The sequence below is a fragment of the Tamandua tetradactyla genome, chromosome 4, assembly GCF_023851605.1.
Source record: "Tamandua tetradactyla isolate mTamTet1 chromosome 4, mTamTet1.pri, whole genome shotgun sequence".
NCBI classification, from domain to species: domain Eukaryota; kingdom Metazoa; phylum Chordata; class Mammalia; order Pilosa; family Myrmecophagidae; genus Tamandua; species Tamandua tetradactyla.
The window spans coordinates 130590841-130612726 of record NC_135330.1 but is presented as its reverse complement, the minus strand read 5'-3'; the positions used below and the strand labels follow the sequence as shown (position 1 = coordinate 130612726).

Sequence of the window (21886 nt, the reverse complement as noted above, 5' to 3'; positions counted from 1 at the left end):
TTCCACTTACATATGACTTTTTCCATTTTTCCTTTGGTGATTAATTTCTAACTTCAATGTATATATTTTGTATAGCATCGCTTTTCTTAAATTTACTGAAAACTGTTTTTTTGACCTAACATGCTCCATCCTTGAGAATTATTCACACAAACTTGATAAGAAACTGTACTCTGCTACTGTCGGGCAGAGTGTTCTAGATAGGTCTGTTCCTCCTAGTTGCCTTATACTGTTTCTCAGGCCTTGTAGTTTCTTCTTGATCTTCGGTCCACATCTTCTATAAACTATTGAAATTGTCACGTTAAACTCTCCTATTAATATTATAGAAGTGTCTATTTCATCCTGGCCTTGGTTACTTCATATATTTTGGGGCTTTTTTTGCTAGGCACATAAAATTTATCATTTTTATATCTTATTGGTATGTTGAATCTTTTATCAATATGCAAATTTGTTTGTCTCTTATAATAGTTTTGACTTAGTGTTTATTTTTCTCTGATATTAATATAGCCATGAGATTACTCTTTTGGTTGCGATATTTATGTAATATCTTTCTCCATTCTTTCATATTCATCTTATATATGTCTTTGAATATAAGGTAAATCTCTTATGAAAAGCAAATATTTGTATCATATTTTTATCCATTTTCTGAATCCAAAAGAGTTTGATGATTTGCAAATACTTTCTCCCACTCTTGGGATTGTTTTGAACTTCCTTCATAGAACGTTTTTAATTTTTCAATATTGATAAAGTCTAACTTACCAATTTTATCTTTTGCTCCTTAGAGCAAGTAAATGGTTCATATCTAAGAATCTATTGCCAAATATGAGGTCACGCAAATTCACCCCAATATTTCTTCTAAGAGTTTTATAGTTTGAGCTCTAACATGTGGTTCTTTGTTCCATTTTGAATTAATTTTTATATATGGTGTGAGATAGGGATCTAACTTCATTCTTTTGCACATGGCTGTTGAAAAGACTATCTGTTCCCCATTGAATGGATGTGGTACGCTTGTCAAAAATCGGATAACTAAACACACGTTGAGTTTATTTTTGGACTTTGAATTCTGTTTCATTCATCTACATCTATATGTCTATCCTTATACTAGTTCGACACTATCTTTTTTCTTTTTTTTCTTTTTGCTTGGGCAAGCACCAGGAATTGAACTGGGTCTCCTGTATGACAGGCAAGAACTCTGCCTGCTCATCATGGCCCACCCCACACTATCTTGATTATAATTATTTTGTAGTAACTTTTCTCAGAAAAAGGTGTGTGTCCCTCTAATTTGTTCTTCTTTCCCAAGATCACGTTGGTTATTCAGCATCACTTAGAAACCCAGGCATTTTAGAAATAGCTTGTAATCTCAATTAAGAAGTTAACTAATATCTGCTAGGGAATGTATTGTATCTGTAGATAAATTTGGAGAGTATTAACATCTTAACAGTATTATTTTACAATCCATGCTCATGGGATTTTTTTTTCCCAGTTGTTTTTGTCATCATTAATTTATTTCATCAGTGTTTGAAAATTTTCAGAGCATAAATTATTTCATTTCTTTTGTCAGATTTCTACCTAAATATTTTATTATGTTAATATTACTATGAATAGAATCATTCTCAAATTCAGTTCAGATTGTTCGCTGCAAATATACAGAAATGCAGTTGACTTTTTGCATATTGATATATCCTGAACCTTGGGGCCACATAAGAGTTGCATTTGGGAAAACATTTAGTAAGCAGTGAATGTGGGCAGGTTTAGGAGTAATCTTGGTTAAAGGAACTCTTCATTGCATAGTAGCAGATAATTGAAACCCATTATATTAAGGACTGCATGGTATGCAGCTCATCTGATCAGTAGATTAAGGGGTGGAAAGCAGCATTATTCTGTGAAATGAGTTGCTATGTGGTCGGCCATGGGAATGCAGGCTTATATGCACTTTGTTGAGATTCCCAATGACCACTTGACTACTTTATTAATGGCACAATACAAAGGCTCCAAAAGAGCAGGGAAGAGATCCCATCAAGGCTAGTCTCCTGGGGATTCCAATAGCTCAGGACAGGGTCAGGGGATGGCAGCTCTGCATGCCGCATTTCATTTCAGAGATCTGGGATTCCTGAGTTGCCCAAGGGATGACTAATTATAAACCCCAGAGGGAGATGACTTCCCTGATAAGCAGCTTCTGAAATCTCTTGTTTTTTATTTCAGATTTAAAATATGGTCAGCCTGTTCCAGTAGACCTAACTGCCTATCCTGGGTCTGTGGAATAGAAACAATTATGTATCTGAGCACAATTAAGGAAGAAGCGTAAAGGAGAAGATTAGGTGAGGTCTGGGAGAGGGCAACTAGGCATAACTGACTTCCCCAGCATATTCCACTGAACTCCATTGCATATGCTGATAGTGTTGCTATCTGTTAGATCTGTGAACTCCTATTGCTCTATACTCATTTAATCAATCCTAAGCAACTAGGAGCAGGAGAAACCACCCCCTACTGCAAGTGAGATATACCAGATAACCCAGGTTTGGCTCCATCCTGTAGCCGAGAGGTCTCAGTTGGGTTGGGATAATGGTATGCTTCTGCCATAGCCTCACTCCCTGCGTTAGGAGTTGAGACCTTGTTGGAGAGGGTTCAAGAGCTTCAGGTCTTGGATTGCCTCTCCCAGCATAGAACCACTGTCTCAATAGCCAGGACCAAGGCAATCAGTAACCCGGCATTTTCAGTGCAGCTGCACCCAAGGTAAAGCATCCATCCATAAGTGATGTCCAAGTGGAAAAAGGGACACTCCTGGTGACGTGCACCCAGATCTTAGCCTCTGCAATGTGTATCTGGGGGCAGACAAGAATTTCTGTTGGTCTATCCATCCTTGAAAATAGCTCTCTGCCTGGAAGTTAGTGTTGAGGGATCTCTTTGTTCTTGGATACACCCAGTGTGGAATGGTATTTCTGTCTCACCGACCGGAAAGGGAGAGGAAACAGAAGATCTCAGTTCAAATATCACAGACTTGCTGTTCTTACCAAATTGAAGTAGATTTTCTTGAATAAATGTTTTCCTTTGCTATGTGTGTTTGTTCAGTAATTTTCACCACTTTATCTTGGGGCATTTGTCTATAGAATTCCTCATATTGTGTTGTAGAAATCTTTCTCTCTCAGGTTAAGCAATTTTAATCACTTTAAGTATTAAATCATCTTCACAACAACACTATCTTGTAGATTGGATTTTTAATCATCCCCGTTCTACAAATGAAGAAATTAAAGTGCTTAAGAATCTCTCTGTCTCACTCTCCTTCATTAACATCACACGAGCCATGTTTTTAATCCAAGCAACCTGGTTTTGTGAATGTTACCTTACCCTCCCTGTATACCACCGTATTTTTTGAGTTCCACCAATACTTCCTACTGCATTAAGATATTTGAAGATAGTTGGCTAAATTGAGATATTATAGCATACTGCAAAAATCACAGATATTGCAATCAGATGTACCTGCAATCAATTTCTAGGTTTGATACTCAGTATATGCAGGTAAATAACTCGTTTATCGCATTGTAAAATGGGAAAATAGTTTTCTCACATGATGTTCTTTTGAAATGTGAATTGAAATATCAAGTATCATGTAGTAATGTGGTCCCCAGTGATTTAGAGTTTGTTGACAGTTTCACACTGAAGGATTTCGGATGTCAAGATACAGTATTGGCAAGAATTTTGTTATGTGATAGCATTTACAAAAGGAATTTACCAAGTGTCGAGTTACATAGACTGAGCAAAGTATTTATTCACTTTAATTCTGCCTCTTAAAGACTTTCAACAACCTCCCTCAATTCACGTATTTCCTAGGCCAATAGGCTTTACCACTGACTTTGAGAAATAATCCGTGAATGTTTGTACAAGTTATGTATCAGATTGTGCAGTGGATAATAAAACTCCGCTTTTAAATCTCAGCATTGTAATGTTGAACCTGCCCTTTGGAGATAAGTAGATAACATAGAGTAATACAACTCTATGAAAAGCTGTTCTGCTTGTGGGTTTACCATATATGTCATTCTATTTTTCTAGCCATTTTTCTTTCTATCATGGGCTCTTTCACTATCTGGGATTTCATTGTCTCACAAGTTAACAAGTTATGAGGCTGCATATAAATTTTATGAGAAATATGGAAGAAGAGATAATTATCTTGCATCTGTGTGGGCATAATCAATCTCTGCATTTAAGCATGTTTATGCACACATGATTTCCCAATTTATGTCGAGAGTGAAACTCGGGTGTTCTTTTATTTAAGGACCAACAGTTTTCTACACTGTTAAACAGCAATCTATCTATATACTCTCAAAGCATTTATCACTTATATCAAGGGAGTTTTTTGACTACATGTGAATTAAAATGAGGGGAACTGAAGCAGAAATGTTCTTTTGTGATGTAATTACATCAATTTATGTATGCGATGTACCCTGGCTGATGAGGTAAACATTTCAGGAAAAGAAAACTCAATGCAAAATGCTGCTTTGTTTCTTCAATTTTATCTACTCCCAATTATCGTTTGGTAATATAAACATGGTACATCTAATGCAAAGACAATTTAGCTCCATATTTGCTTTTAAAAGTCTGGTGAATGGTGAGATTTGTAGAGGATGTAAAAATTTTCTAAACTTTATTAGATTATTTTTGAGTGCCTACTGTGCACCAGGCAAAATTAGAAATGATGTGCAGCCATATATAACATAATTCGGAATTTTAATGGAAAGACTAAAATGTTTTCTCTTGCTTTCTTTTGCTCCCTGTTTAATGTGTGTACAGGTACTAGATTAAAAACGGATAAAAGATTGTGTTATTTTCTTAACTGTAACTCATTTAAAATATTACTTCATTTTCCCAATAAAAGAGTCTAGTGTCTAAAAGCAAATTCCTAGCTCTTTGTTGATTAGATTCACTGATTAGTTTTCTCTAACTGATTAGCTTTGCAGGGCTAAATGTAGGTCAAACGTGCACTTGCAGGGCTTGTAGCACTTAGCTGCTATTCTAGTGCAATTAGTCTAGAGGGTATTATTTTATGTTCCAGGGCAAAATAACCTGAAATTATTATATGTAGTCATGGTTACACACTGATGATTAATGATAGGTGCTAAAGTTTCCATAGCAACTTGACTCAAACCAGTTCTATACTTACTGAAGTTTCCAAGGGCAACATAGTTCAACTATCATAATCTGTCATGATATGATCTGTTGGTTTTGAGAAAGCATGTTAAAATTCACATTTATCTTTAGAGATATTTAGATTTATTGATTATTTAGGGTATGTTTCCCTAACTCATAAATGAATCATTTCCTTAATAAATATTAATTTTTAAATTTATAATTGTTTAATAATGTATCTAGTATAGCATAGTTGGAATAATTCCTAAAGTGGGATCTAGTATGACAATATTCATTATAGTTAACTGATGACTTTCTTTCTGGTGTTCATTTTGGCACAAATCTAGAAAAGAAATTTGAACCTGTAGGGAAAGACTAGAACTTAACTACATTTTATGGGAGAGAAATGTTGAGAAAAATTTTCTAAACTTTATTAGATTATTTTTGAGTGCCTACTGTGCACCAGGCAAAATTAGAAATGATGTGCAGCCATATATAACATAATTCGGAATTTTAATGGAAAGACTAAAATGTTTTCTCTTGCTTTCTTTTGCTCCCTGTTTAATGTGTGTGTCTCTCTTCTTATTTAATATTGACGTTGACATCGATGTAATGAAAACTTATTAAAATGGCATTTAAAAGTTAGGAAAGAATAGGTATATGAAGACCTTCCTATTAAAATTTACATAAATCCAAGATAAATTACCATAATAATATCTCATGTATTGATTAGATAGCAAATGAAAGGTCAAAGACACAAAGAAACAAATAAAAAATACACATTCTGGAAAAACTTTTGTTTATATGTCTTAGTAGTCATATTTAAGTACTTCTTAGAGGAATGTTTGTAGTCATATTTAAGTACTTTTTGGAACAAAACTGAACATTATGCAAATGTGTACCTACAATAATATGTATATCCAGACTTTGATGTGTTCACCTAATGGATTATAATGGAGCATTAAAAATATATCAAATGAAATAGCAATTCTATAATTATATGAACCGTAAAAAGGTAATATTAAGGGAATAACACATGTCACAGAAAATTACTGAATGGATACATGATAAAAAAACAAAACTAAAAAGCATATTTTTAGTGAACTTAAAGGCTACCTTAGATGAGAAGACAGAGTTAAGAGTCAGGAAAAGCCAAAGCAGATAGATTTTTCAGAGGAAGTACAAGAGACAGGAGAGTTGTATGAAAAGAGAGATTCCAAGATTTGCAGAACCCAAAATTTGGGACCTACGATCTTCAACTGAGTTTCCAGCGAACAACATAATGAGAAGGAAATCAGTAGAGTAGCAACCAAAACCAGAGTCTTTCAATAGCACTGAAAAATAAAACCCTTAGAAATAAATGCTGCTTTAGTCCTACGTACGAAAGCTTAAAGCATGTCATGGGAAAAATCACACCATTTACATATAAACCAACTGTGTAGAAAATTTTACAATGTAAACAAAGTTGTCAAATTTTACTTTAATTTAACATAGAGTTATCAATGACTGCATAGAATTTAAAAGATCATCAGTCATACAAATCAATGTTAAATACAACTAATCATGAAGATAAGCAACAATCAAAATCAACTTAAAAATGACACAGATGATAGAATTAGATGTCAAAGGTATCGAAGCATTTGCTGTAAAAAGGGAGAGAAAGCATAAATATGGTAAAAATGGGGCATAGATTACATAAAAAATCAAGTTAAACTTTAAAATACTAAAATGCAAAGTCTGAGGTGAAAATTACTGGATGGAATTAGAAGCAGATGAGACATCAAACAGTTTATTAGTGAATATGAAGATAGAAATGATTGAAAGTATCCAAATAAAATTTAGACAATTATAATACAAAGAAAGAAGGCAGGAAGAGAGAGAGAGAGAGAGAGAGAGAGAGAGAGAAGGAAAGAAAGAAAGAAAGAAACAATGAATGTAAACAGCATCAGGAGTTATGAGTCAATGTCAAGTAGCCTAATGTACATGCAAATGGATTCCTCAAAGAAGACCAAAGAAGAAAGGAACAAAAAAGAAATTAGAGATAATATCCATTTTTTTTAATTTGATGAAAACTCTAATTTCACAGCTCTATAGAAAACTACAAACACAAAGGCACATCATGACCAAATTGCTGGAAACCAGTTATAATGGAAAAAAGCTTAAAAACAATCAGAAGAAAGAGATGCCAAATACAGAAAAACAATGATACGAATGACAAGAGACTTCTTGTTGAAACAATGTAGGTTAGCAGACAGCAGAGCAATATCTTAAAATATTAAAAGATAAGTTTCTCCGTCCACAATTTTTTTAATGAATCCAACGAAATAGGTGGTAAAAGAATTCATCACAATCAGCCTATTCTGTACTAGCCATGTTAAAAGAGGTCCTTTTGACAGGAAAAACAAATCACATCAGCTGAAACTTCAATCTTTACATAGAAATGAGCAGCACCAGAAAAGGTAAATAAAATAGAAACAGGCAGTTATAATTTAAAGTAAAGAAGAAATGTTGTATGCAATATTTTCTTAGTACTGTCATAACAAATTACAACAAACTTGGTGGATTTAAATGACAGACATTTATTCTCTTAGTTCTGGAGGACAGGAGCTGAAATCAAGTTTGGCCAGGCCAAAAGTATCCTGGAATACAATGGGAGAATTCTTCCTTGCATCTTCCAGATTCTGGTTGCTATTGCGTCTTGTGTCATCCTTGACTTGTGACTACATCACTCAGATCTCTCCGTCCATCATCACACTGTCTTTCTCTATGTGTCTATCTCTGTATGTCTCTTATAAGGACACTGGCTACTGGATTTAGGGCCCATCCAGATAACTCAGTTTCATCTCAGATTGAGATCCTTAATTTGGCATATGTTTTTTTTTCTAAATAAAGCCACATTCACACATTCGTAGATTCTGTAGATGAGGATGTGAGCACATAATTGGGGGGGGGGGCACTCAAAATACTACAATAGAGCTTTTAAATCAATAAGGAAATAAAATGGAAGCCAAATACAAAAATTTCATTCAAAAGATAGTAGGAAAAGAAAAAAAAGAGCAGACAGAACAAATATAAAAGTAATAGCAAGATGATTTAGATTTAAATGCACCGTATCATCAATCATATTAAATGTGAGTTTTCTAAATAAGCTAATTAAATGGCAGAATTGTTGGATTGAATCTAAAATCAAGAAAACAAATACTACTAATAAGAAAAGTTTTAAGTACACAGATTAAAATATGTTAAAAATTAAAGAATTGAAAAAAATAGGTTAAAAATAATCTGAAGAAATATTGAATGGTTATATTAATAAAAGACAAGAAAGGTTTCAGAACTGTTATCATGAATGATAAGGGTCATTCCATGATGGGAAATGGATAAATTCATTAAAAGGACATGATAATACTACAAGTTTATGCACCTAATGATAAAATTCCACAACACACAAAGCTGAAACTGAAACTTTAATGGAAGAAATAATCAAATCCATGATTATAGCCAGACCTTTCAGCATCACTCTCTTGATCATAGCTCAAAAAGCAGAACGTCAGTGAGGATAAAGAAAATTGAAAGCAAGATCAGCCAACTTCGGCTAATTGACAATTATAAAACACTCCAACCAACAACAAAATAAACTCTCTTTTCCAGTGCACATACCACAAATATCAAGATAGAAAACATGTTGGTACTCAAAACAAGGGTCAAGAAATTAAAATTTAAATCAATTAAAAATGAAAGTAGGCAATAATAGAAGAATTGAAGGACAAAAATGGTGTAAGATTTGTGCTGGTTTGAAATGATGTATGGACCCTAGAAAAGCCATGTGTTAATCCTAATCCCATTTTGTAAAGGCAGCCATTTCTTCTGATCCCTATTCAGTATTGAATGTTTAAAACTGTAATTAGATAATCTCCCTGGAGATGTGATTTAATCAAGAATGGCTGTTAAACTGGATTAGCTGGAAGCATGTCTCAACCCATGCAGGTGGTCCTTGATTAGTTTCTGAAGTCCTATAAAAGAGGAAACATTTTGGAGAATGAGAGAGATTCAGAGAGAGCAGAGCAGAATGACATAGCCATGAGAAGCAGAGTCCACCAGCCTGCGACCTTTGGAGATGAAGAAGGAAAATGCCTCCCAGGGAGTTTGTGAAGGAAAGCCAGGAGAGAAAGCTAGCAGATGATACTGTGTCTGCCACATGCCTTTCCAGATGAGAGAGAAACCCTGACTGTGTTCACCATGTGCCTTCTCACTTGAGAGTGAAAGACCCTGAACTTCACTGGCCTTCTTGAACCAAGTTATCTTTCCCTGGATGCCTTTGATGGGACAGTTCTATAGCTTTGCTTTAACTGGGACATTTTCTTGGCCTTAGAACTGTAAACTAGTAACTTATTAAATTTCCCTTTTTAAAAACCATTCTGTTTCTGGTATATTGCATTCCGGCAGCTAGCAAACTAGAACAAGACTTTAAAAGAACATGTACCAAAGTGGCAGAAAAAAATATTGCATTATCAGTAGTTACTATAAATGCAATTGAATTGAACTCTTTGGTCCAAAGCAGATTTTGACCAAATGGATATAAGCACACGCCCCAACTATATGCTCTTCACAAGAGATTTACCTTAAATTGGAAGACACAAGTAGTTTGAAACTGTAATGGTGGAAAACATGTATATCATGCAAAGAGAGCTGAGGTAAGTAAAAATCTGTTATGAGGAACAAAGAAGGTCAGTACATACCAACAAAGGGGTCAATTTAACAAGCCAAACAATTATAAATATATACTGAACTAATGGCAAACCCCAAAATACATGAAGTAAATATTGACAGATTTGGAGGAAGAAACAGATGGTTCTACATTAATAGTAGGAGACTTCAATAGACCACTTTCATTAATAGATAGAACATCTAGACAGAAGATATGAGGAAATAGAAGACTTGAATCATATTATAAACCAAACAAACATAACAGACGTATGGAGAACACTTCACCCACAGCAAGAAAAACACATTCTTCTTTAGTGCATGTGACCCATTTTCCAGGACAATCTGTTAAGTCACAAAACTGGTCTCAATAAATTTAAATATATTGAAATCATATAATGCACTTCTCCAAGCACAATAGAGTGACACTGGAAATTGATAATAGAAAAGAACCAGAGAGTTCATAAATAGGTGGAAATTAGACAGTGCACTTTTGAACTACTAAAGGATCAAAAAAGAGATCACAAGGAAAATTAAGAAATGTCTTGAGGCAAGCAAAAGTGAAAACGCAACATATCAAAATCAACTCCAGAATACTTGTATGTTCTATGCAATGTAGAGAAGCTTAATATGTGGAGATGGCCTCCATAATCAGCTATCACCATTGATCTAAGTTCTGTTATAGGGTTTGCTACAGTATCTGAACCCAAGCAGTAGATTAAAGAATGCCATCTTGATAAGCCACCTAGATTCTCTCCCTCCTTCTTCATTCCATAAATGCACCATGTAGTCTTAGCATTTGAGCAGGTTTAAATCTCCCTTCCCAAGTCCAGTGTTCTGCCCACAACTAATTAAATTGGTAGCCTGATTACAAATCACATTATCAATGCAGGAACAGAAGACCCAGGTGGAAGTAGCCAAGTTTCAGGGCTCCTACTCAGATGTCTGAATTATAAGATAGAGGAATGAACACTGTCCCTTGACTGCTATCAGTTTTAAGACATTCGTAAGGCAGCAGCTGCAACTAGATCCTGTAAGGAAACTTGACCCAAAGATGGACACAGGGGTAAGGAATGACATCATCTGTGGAAATTCAACAGAAGCACTTAGCCCACCTCCACAGTCCTAACCCGCAAACCCACACTTGACTAATCCCACACTCTTCTTTCCTAGAACTTCTTCAAATTCCAAGTTCTATTTGAGGCAAAGTCCAAAAGTTCTAAACAGTCTGCTAGAGCCTAGTTAGAACACTTTTTGTTCATTTTTGCTCTATCACAAGTAAATAAGGGGAAATTGTACCTCATACTTATTTTGGTCTTTCTGCTTTTTCAATTAAACCACTAGGCCGTTCTTACAACCCTGCCACAGTTGTGCCATATCCCATAAAGTGCATTTATAAAAAATATGTTTCATGGCTCTTTGTGTACACGTGGTGCATGCATCCACTCACATAGGCTAATCGGGGAATGGAAAAATGTAAGTTGCCTGTTACTAGAAAATAAATCAATAAATGTGGAGGAAGCACACTATGTAATATTATGTAACACTAAAGGGAGTCATTATAAGCAACGAAGAGGATGTATTAGTTTCTTAAGCTGACAGAATGCAATATGACAGAAATTCAATAGCTTTTAAAAAGGGAATTTAGTAAGTCACAAGTTTATGGTTCTAGCCCCAAGGAAATGTCCAAATTAAGGCACCAAGAAGAGAGTACCTTCACTTAAGAAAGGCTGATGCCATCCAGAACACCTCTATCAGCTAGGAAGGCACGTGACTGGCGTCTGCTGGTCCCTTGCTCCTGGGATCAGTTGGTTTCAGCCTCTTTTCCTGTGGGAGTTTCTCACTTAGTTTCTCTGGAGCTGGCTCCCATCTCTTGACTTCCCTTGGTTCTCTTCAGATTCTGGCTTGCTTAACATTGCATGGGAAGGTGTGTGGTGACTTCTGCAGGGGTCTGCCAGTGTCTCTGTCAGCTCTGTCATTTCTAAGGATTTCCTAAAATCTTTCCCCTTTTAAAGGCTCTAGTAAACTAATCAAGACCCTCCCCTGTGGAGAGCCGCCTCCCGGGTCTGGCCTAGTGGACACGCTGCGGCCTGCTCTAGAGCTCCCCCTGCCCATCGAGTGAGTCAAGATGGCGCCCGCATCCTGTTTCCGCGTATGACGTACGCGCCCACCAACCCTATCTTCCAATCACCTCTGTATACGTGGCACTAACCTATTGGGTTTGGGCACAGTATATAAGAGGTTACCCGGACAGGGTGGGTGGAGACGACCCATAGGGAGCCGTACCTGACGGCCGCATAGAGGTTGTTCCCCCGCGGGGTATCTTGTCCCGCGTGGAACCTGTAACAGAGAATGCAAGCTTAACTCCAGTAAAGGTCTGTGCTCACAACCGTTGCGTGCCTCGAACCCGTGTTTATCACTCGAGTCGGTTTGCCTGCGCCTGTCTCTTTCTCCCCTCCTGTTCCCTTCGCCGGCCGGGGATCAGAAGCCGAACGAGACGGCTGCGGACACTCCCCCCCCCCAGGAATGAGTGGGCTCACATCTCCATCTCATCAAAAGATCATACCCAGTGCCTGCCCATGCAAAAAAAAAAAAAAAATGTCCTACCCACAATTGAGCGTGTCACTCCTCTGTGGAGATAATCTAATGAGAAACTCCCACCGTACAATACTGAATCAAGACTAAAAGAAAAGGCTGCCTACACAAGATGGAATCAGGATTAAAACACGGCTTTCCTGGGTTACAGAATACTTTCAAACTGGCACAGAGGGTGTTAACTCTCTTCTCCTTGATACCTTCACCCTACATCCAAAAGGATGACAAAGGATTCCTCAATTTTATCAGTCATCATTGAAATGGAAGCATGTTTGTTTTGAACATGAAGGCTCTGCTTTGACAGGAATAACCATCATATCTTCTCTGTTCTATCTAAGTATTTTCATATGATAACTTGTTCTCTTTATTTATATTCAAAGAATATGAATTGTTGGGCGATGTCTTCATATCTGTCTGTTTAAACCCTTTTGACCACTCCACAAGGTCGAAAGTGACCCTCTTCTTCATTACCTACTGGTCTCATTTCAAGTTTGTGTAACTTGACCAACAAACAAACTAAGAAGCCTTGGAAAAAAGTTATGTCTAACCTCAGTAGCCTGGCATATAATATCTGTACCACTATGATCTAGATAAATGCAAGTATGTACTTTACACATTTACCAATTTACTTACCTGCAGCACAGAATATGCTTGTGTATATAATGATGGATATTTTAAAAAATTTTGACCCAATTAAATATCTAGCTATTCCTGTGTTTTCCCATTCAGATCATATGAATGTGGATAATCATGTGTGGAAACTCATACCTCTGATTTCCTTTCATTTAATAAAAATGTAGGCAGAACTGTATATTAAGGTACTTTTTAAATTTAAAATTGTAGTAGAAATTACCTCTGGTTGCTTTTTATCCTGGGTGCAAAAGAGAAATACATCTCTGCTCCCTGAAGTTAAGCATGCCATTGTAACATGCTTTTGCAAAAAAGCATGAATAGAAATGAGGTATGCAAACTCTGGGTAGAAATATTAAATTGCTAGTGCTTGAATCTTCTTTTCACTATTTTCCTACTCCATGGAACTGAAAAGTTGTATGTTCTAGACATATATCTACAAGAAGGTGGAGCCTCTTTCAGCTTGGCTCACTCAGTTGACACATAAAGGATAGTTATTCCAATGATCCCCTTCATTTGCAGGGAATTTTATATACTGAGCCACTGAGATTGGAGAGTTGGTCATCACAATATAACATAGGTCATCCTGACTGACACAGAAAGTTTCTCATTTTATCATCTTTTATTAACCTCTGTCTTTCCCCATATCATCTCCTTTAAAACTAAAAGTACTTACTAAAAGGGTTCATTTGCAGAGATCAAGGAACAGAGCTAGTTTATACAATTGATGATTCTTTCCAAAGACCCACGAATGCAAGTGTGGATGGAGAGAGTAGGGAAAACCCCTAGGACTTGTGACTACGCTTTCTCCTCTCTATTCCTATCTTCTTCAGAAGGCTCTACCCTTCTGATCTGAAGCAATATAACTAGATTCTAAGTCTTCAGTGGTGCTTCCCCTATTGCTAGTTGCCTATTCGCATTCATGAAAACCTTAGTGGAGTGAGTTTTGTTTTCCTGAGTAAAAGAATTGCACTTGGTGATGTAGCTATGCATGGTTTTGAGCCATATTATATTAGTAAAATATAGTTTACATAGGCTGATCATGGCCCTGTCTGTGAACGTAATGTCAAGAAGCTGTTTAAGCATGATGTGTCATTGTAGTCCTGTTTCTGTTTTTATCTAACACAGAGTCTTCAATATTTGAGCTCATTCAATATCTGTTCCAAAGATTCTGCACTGCTTTCTCTTTCTCCGTTGATAATGTCAAAGCTGTAGTTTATTCTTTGTCACTCCTGAGTTTTCATGTTCTGCTGAACAAGATGTTCAGTGTACTGAATGTGGTATGACAAGTTTTTGCATACTTATGTGGGCCTAAATAGGTTAATTTTTTTTTTTTTTCCTTAGGTGTATGGTCTGGGAATTGAACCCAGGTCTCCCACATAGAAAGCAAGCATTCTACCACTGAACCACCCATGCACCCTGTAGGTTAAAAATTTTAACAGGTTTTATGTACCCTTATGTAATAAGATATTAAGGCAATCAATCAATTAAGTTGTATTAGTGAGCCAGCACAATGAATAAAATGTTTGCTCTGTTTTGTTCTTAATTAGGTCCACTCTTCACTAATATTGAATAAAAAACCTACTATTCAGTGGTTCTGAACTGGTGACCTTCACAAGTATATTGGTAAATAAGCAACTCTGAGTGCAACAAGAGTAAAAATTGTATTTATTTGAAATTTTTATGGGTTTTCAGCTCATGCTATACCCATTAACATTTATGCCATATATTTTGAACCTGATGTTTTCATATACTTTCTATTCATTACTTTATTCTCAATATGCCATTTATGAGGAGTTCTCTCTTATATACTTTTTTTCGCCACCAGGATGGAAATGTTGCAAATAACACAGCTAAGCAGGATAAGTGAGAATAGGATAGGTCAGAATCACTCTGGCAAGAAATTGGATTTACAATGGATCCAAATTTATTTTGGGACTTTGTTATAAACCACTAGATCAAAAACAGCATGAAGTTGAGGAAATGATCTGTGAAATAAAAAGAGCCTGTGATAAAGAGAAAGAAAAGTGGTAAAGGATTTTAATTACCTGGTGTAAAATGGAAAAACCTAAAAATGTTGTCCTGACCAACACTACCTACATATTATTTCAGGGTCAATTATAGTACTTTCCATTATATTTTGTAACTCAAAGATCAAACTTGAAGATTGCCTCAATCTATTCTCCAATTATCAGTTTAGTTTTGAATTATTAAAAATTGTAAAACTTTTATTTATTTGGCATATACATCCTAAAAATTTTATTTCTCTGGCTGCTTAAAAATGATGAAAAATAGATCAATAAATGATTGCACATCCATAAAATCATTTTTTCACATCCATCACATTTTTTACTAAGAATAATAAAGTTAAAATTAATTTTATTGTGTTTTTCCTACTTAAAAATAGTCCTTTGTTTATGATTAAAAAGTAGACATGTGAGAGAGTAAAAATCTGTAAATTGGTTATCAGGAAAATAAAATTTAAAATAATATATTAATATGTGTATTTTAAAAATGAAACGTCAGTTCAGCACATTCAATGTGAAAAAAAAAAAAAAGACTAGGAAACTACCTACATGTATTTTGGGATAACAATATTGCTGGGTGTTGAAATGGAATAACGAGGGAATGAAATGACCAAATCAACTCGAAATGGATATAAAATTATCACCAATATATTCTATATAATGTATTGTTGTGCTGCTTTGTGTTCAGGGAAAAAAAAAAAGAAGGAAAAGTCCAAGAGAGTAACCAGTTGGAAGTTCAGCAGTCTGGATTCTAACTTCTAGTTGAAAAAACTCCATTAACAGGCATCTCTTATTATTATATGCTGGAATCTCTTTGTTTGAGGCTAGCTTTGTCCTCGGATCACTAGTGCCTGTGCTACATAGGACCATAAGAGGCCTTTTCAGTAATATCTGTAAGTCAGTAGCATTTTTTTTTTAATTAGAGAAGTTGTAAGCTTACAAAAACTCATGCAAAAAATACAGAGTTCCCATATACTTGCACTGTTTTCCCTATTATTAACAGTTTGTATTAGTGTGATATGGTTTGTACAATCAATGAAGCAATATTATTAAGATTGTACAACTAACAATAGTCCATAGCTTTCACAAGGGTTCACTGGTTGTACTGTACAGTCCTATGGCTTTTTTTTTTCTTAATTTTTATTCTAGTAACATACATACAACCTAAAATTTACCCTTTTAAACCCTTTCAGATATATAATTCAGTATTGTTGATTACGTTCATAAGATTGTGCTATCACCACCAGATATTGTCAGCAAACAGAAATGATGTACCAATTAGGCATAGCTCTCCATTTCTTACCCCTACTTGGGATCCTGTTAAGCTATATTCTAGTTTCTGATTCTATGAGTTTCTTTCTTCTAATTATTTCATGTCAGAGAGATAATACAATATTTGTCCTTTTTGTCTGGTTTCACGCAACATGATGTCTTCAATGTTCATCCATGTTGTTGCATGTATCAGAATTTCATTCCTTTTTAAAGCTGAAAAATATTTTGTTGTATATATATGTATATATATGCCACATTTTGTTTATCCATCCTTCACTTGACAGATCCTTGGAATGTTCTCATCTTCAGACAATTGTGGATAATGCTACCTTGAACTTTAGTGCGCAAGTATCTGTTAGAATCCTGCTTTCAGTCTCTTTAGTTATAGGTCTAGAAGTGGGATTGCAAAGTCAGGTGGTAATTCCATACTTCACTTTCTGTGGAATTCCCAAGTATTTCCAATAGCAGCTATACCATTCTACATTCCCACTAATAATGAACTAGTGTCCCTATTTCTCCACATCTTCTCCAACACTAGTTATTTTCTACTTTTGTTTTAATAGTAGTCATCTATTTGGTATGAAAAGGCATCTCATTGTGGTTTTGATTTGCATTTCCCTAATAGCTAATGGCATTGAACATCTTTTCACCCGCTTATTAGTCATTTGTATGCTTTCCTTGGAAAAATATCTATTTAGGTGTTTTGTTCATTTTTTACTTTGGTTATTGAGCTTTATGTTATTGAGTTGTAAGATTATTTATATATTCTGGATATTAAACCTGTATTGGATTTCTGGTCTCCAAATATTTTTTTTCCCATTCTGATGTCATCCTTTTATTTTGATTCAAATTTTTTTTAAAAATTTCATGGCGTCCCATTTACCTATATTTTCTTTTGTTGCTTGTGATTTTCGTGTAAAGTCAAATAAGTCATTACCTAATACAAGGTCCTGAAGATACTTAAGTTTACTTCTAGACATTTTATATTTTTGTCTTACATTTAGGTATTTGATCTATTTTTGTGTTGATTTGTGTACCTGGTGTGAGATTGGGGGACCATCTTCCTTCTTTTGTTTATGGTGATCCAGTTTTCTCAGCAGCATTTGTTAAAGAGACTGTTCTTTCCCCATTGTGTGGAATTGTCAAAAATCAATTGGCCATAGATTTGTGAGTTTATTTCTGAACTCTTGATCCAAATCCATTTTTCTATCAAACAGTCCTTGTGCCATTTCCATGCCATTTTTGTTTACTTTAACTTTGTAATAAGTTTTAAAATTGGGGAGTGTGAATCTTCCAATTTTGCTATTATTTTTGAAAATGTTTTTTGTTATTTGGGGCCCTTTATGTTTCATATAAATGTGAGTTTTTGGCTTTTCCATTTCTGCAAAGGAGGCAATTGGGATTTCAATTGAAACTGTGTTGAATCTGTAAATTCCTTTGGGTATATTTGCCATCTTAACAATATTTTGTCTTCCAACCCATAAACAAGACATGTCCTTCCATCTATTTAGGTCTTTATTGATTTTGTTCAACAATGTTTTTTAGTTTTCCATGATTAAGTTCTTTATATTCTTGGTCAAATTTATTCCTAGATGTTTAATTCTTTTGGTTACTATTGTAAATTTATTTTTTCTTGATTTCTTCTGAAGATTCTTCAATACTAGTTTATAGAAACACTCCTGAGTTCTGCATGCCCCCCCCCCTTTTTTTTTGCAAGGGCAGGCACTGGGAATTGAACTTGGGTTTCTGGCATGTCAGGCAAGATCTCTGCCTGCACCGTGGTCCGCCCTCTGCATGTCCTTTTAACATTCCATTTTACTAAAATTGTTTATTAGCTCTACATTGTTAGCATTATTATAGCATTGTCATGGATTTCACAGGATTTTTTATATATGAGAACATGTCATCTGCAAAGAAGGGAAGTTTTGCTTACTTTCTAATTTGGGTGAGTGCTATGCCTCTTGAAAACCAAGAACCATTCAGGATAATAGTGAAATTAGTGGAGTCCTTGAGAGAGGGGTACACAGCTTTTCCAGTACCTCCATCAGGACAGACAATGATGGACCAAACAGAAAACAATGGGTGAGCAGACAAAGCAGCTTTCAGGACACAATGCTATTCCATAACTCAGCATGGACTTAAGGTCCAGGATAATGGGTAGGATCCACTGTAGTCTCTGTTTGAACAGCCTCCCCCAGCTGTTAAGAGGTTTAAAAAGCTCATTCTAGATTAGTGGTCTCTTCCAACTATATAACTGAGCAAAACTTTCTTTCTTAATTTATTTTTTTAAACAGCTCCTTTCTTGCAGCTGGATCATGACACCTCACAGTAGAACTCGAGTAGTTTAAATGAAAGTGTGCCTGCTTTACAGCAGCAGCCCTACTACACTCACGCTGGTGCTGCACATCAACCTGGGAGTGGAATGACAAGATTAACTTGATAGATTTATTTCCTTCACTCCGCTGGTGGAAGTGAATTGGCACACTAAAATTTCCACCTGGGAATGCTTTTGTTGTAAGTCCTCACTGTTTTGATAAGGCTGAGTAATTGAGGATTAGGAAAACTGGGAACAGACTCCAAAGAAAGTTCTTTTGAAGTGCAGAAGGTCAATTCCTTGTGCTACATGTACAGAATTCTGTCAGGTAAAGCACACTGTTTCCATTCCTAAGAGTGCCCAAGAGCATCTCCAACCTCTAACCGAGGGCTAACATAAGAGCACTTAGATTAACATACAAAACTATGATTTCCCAGTTCGAATAGCACCCACTGGAATAAAGGTTTAGACAAGAGTCTGTAAGAGACCTTAATGAATATTCTGTATTTTTTTTTTAATCCAGAGGCACCTCCCTGGAATAACCTGTTAGTCTCACTAATGCATTTGAGAGGATAATGAACACCCAGTAGAGGATATAAATTCCCCAGAAAGCCAAAATCTCCTGTACTTTTGGGTGGTATCTGCTCATATTTAAGACACAGCAATGCGATATGATCACTGGTTATGTGGGAAGTACATGAGTTTGAATGAATGTGTGTGTGGTAGTGGTAGTAATAGCATCATCAAGCTGGATAGTAGGGAAATAATGGCAATTTACTGAAATTTGTGAGGTACACAATGTGAGAAAGATGAATTCAGTCACTTCCTTTTGCTAAGGCCTGAATAAAAGGTAAGGGTTCTGATTCCTGGATGCCCTGGCCCATGTATTTGAGGTTGGCCTTGCGTGGTAGATTGAAGCACATACTGCAACAAAAGGCACACTCTTCTCTTAATGCATGTTCCTGTGGGTATGGACCCAATTGTATTAACAGTTAAGGTAGGGATTTATCTGGGAATAGGATCTTCTAGGATACTATTTAGGTATGATGAAAATGAATGAGGTTAATGAGGTGTTCTAGTTTGCTAGCTGGTGGAATGCGACACACCAGAGACTGACTTTCAATAAAAGGGAATTTATTTACTTAACATATTGTTCTTCAGAGGAAAGGCAGCTAACTTTCAACTGAGGTTCTTTCTTACATGGAAAGGCACAGGGTGATCTCTGCTGGCCTTCTCTCCAGGCCTCTGAGTTCCAACAACTTTCCCCGGGGTGATTCCTTTCTGCATCTCTAAAGGCCTGGGCTGAGCTGCAAGTGCTGAGATGAGGTATGCTGAGCTTTGGCTGTGCTACATTGAGTGCTCTCATTTAAGCACCAAACTATTAAATCAAACATCATTCATTGCAGTAGGCATGCCTCCTGGATGACTGCAGATGTAATCAGCAACAGATGAGGTTCACATGCCATTGGCTCAAGTCCACAGCAATAAAACTAGGCACTTCCACCTGGCCAACTTGACACCTGAATCTAACTACCAGATGTCCACCTCTTGTCAACTTAGCAATACACACATCAACTTAAACAATATTAAAGTGCAAAAAATTATCTTCTAGCTGTGGATCTACGAATCTCAAAACAAGTTATCTGAGGCCATTATGCAATGGAGGACATTCACAGGATACAGGTTTTCATTTCCAGTAGGGAGAAATTGTAAGGAACACAGGAGTCACAAGACCCAAACAGTTCTGAAAAACTGAAGGGCAAACACCATTGGATTTCAAAGTCTGAAAGTCATTTATCCTTCAGCTTTAGAAAGTGGCAGTCCCACTCTTTCCAAAGACTTATGCAGTGGCCCACCTCTTTCTGAATCAACCTCGGGGGACATTGAGGAGGCCACCTTTTTCTTGGCTCCACCCTCTCCTAACATCAGGGCCTCACCTGGACTCTCTGCTATTTCTGGGGCACATGCTCAACCTCTCCATGTGGTGGCAGCCAAGCTCTCCCCAGTCCCTAAGGAACATGCTGAACCTTTTCCAGGGCCTGAGGCGGCACAACTCTTCCACTGTACCAAGATGGGAGATTCATCCTTTCCATGTATATGGGCGCGCCCACTCTCCTGGCTAAGGTTTCTTGGCTTCAGACCTGAGTTTCCATGGTTCTCACTCTGCAAACTCCAATTTATCCCTTTTATGTCCTCCTTTGTCCAGATTGGCAGTGGTTTCATTTACACCAGCAATCTCTTCAAGCACTCCAGGACTTCTCCATCATTCTTTTCACAGTTCCTCCAAAATCTTCCCCTTATACATCAAAAAAACTGGTCTAACATGTCTGATGTTTGCAAATTGCAGCAGCACCCCACTTCTCTGGTATCAAATCTGTTCTAGTTTGTTATAGCTGCCAGAAAACCCACCAGAGACAGATGGGCTTTCAATAAAAGGGGATTTATTTAGTTAATGTATAGTTCTTCAAAGGAAAGAGAGCTAACTTTCAACTGAGGTTCTTTCTTACATGGAAAGGCACAGGGCACTTTGTGCTGGCCTTCTCTCCAGGTCTCTGAGTTCTAACAACTTTCTCCAGGGTGATTCCATCCTGCATCTCCCAAGGCCTGGCCTGGGCTGCAAGTGCTGAGATGAGGTGTGCTGAGCTGCTTTGGCTGTGCTACATTGAGTGCTCTCATTTAAGCACCAAACAATTAAATCAAACATCATTCATTGCAGCAGGCATGCCTCCTACGTGTCTGCAGATGTAATCAGCAACAGATGAGGTTCACATGCTATTGGCTCATGTCCACTGCAATAGAACTAGACACCTTCACCTGGCCAAGTTGACACCTGAACCTAACTACCACAGAGGGGTAGGTCTTAATCCATATGACCTGAGGACTTATTAAATGAGGAAATTCAGACACAGCCAAAGCAGCCAGAAACAAGTAGTTAGTGGAAACCTGAAGAACAGATGCATATACACCCACACACTCACACCCACACACACACACCCCACACACAGAGAGAGAAAGAGAGAGATTACCATCTCATGGGAGGCAAGTCAAAGAACTCTCCCATGTTTGCAGCAAAACAGCACCTGAATGCTACAAATTTTAGAGAGAAAGCATGTTCTTGCTGACGCCTTGATTTTGGACTTCTAGCCTTCCAAACTGTGAGCTAAATATTCTTATTGTTAAGTCAAATCATGTGATGTTTGTTATAAAAGCCTGACAAACAGAGACAACT

At 36.6% G+C, this 21886-nt stretch overlaps 1 non-coding gene across 1 annotated transcript; it reads right to left on the bottom strand.

Moving 5' to 3' along the window:
* Window positions 1-14389: 14389 nt before the first annotated feature.
* Window positions 14390-14460, bottom strand: TRNAR-UCU (transfer RNA arginine (anticodon UCU)). Its single transcript has one exon. It is a non-coding gene; the product is annotated as a tRNA-Arg (tRNA).
* Window positions 14461-21886: the final 7426 nt, after the last annotated feature.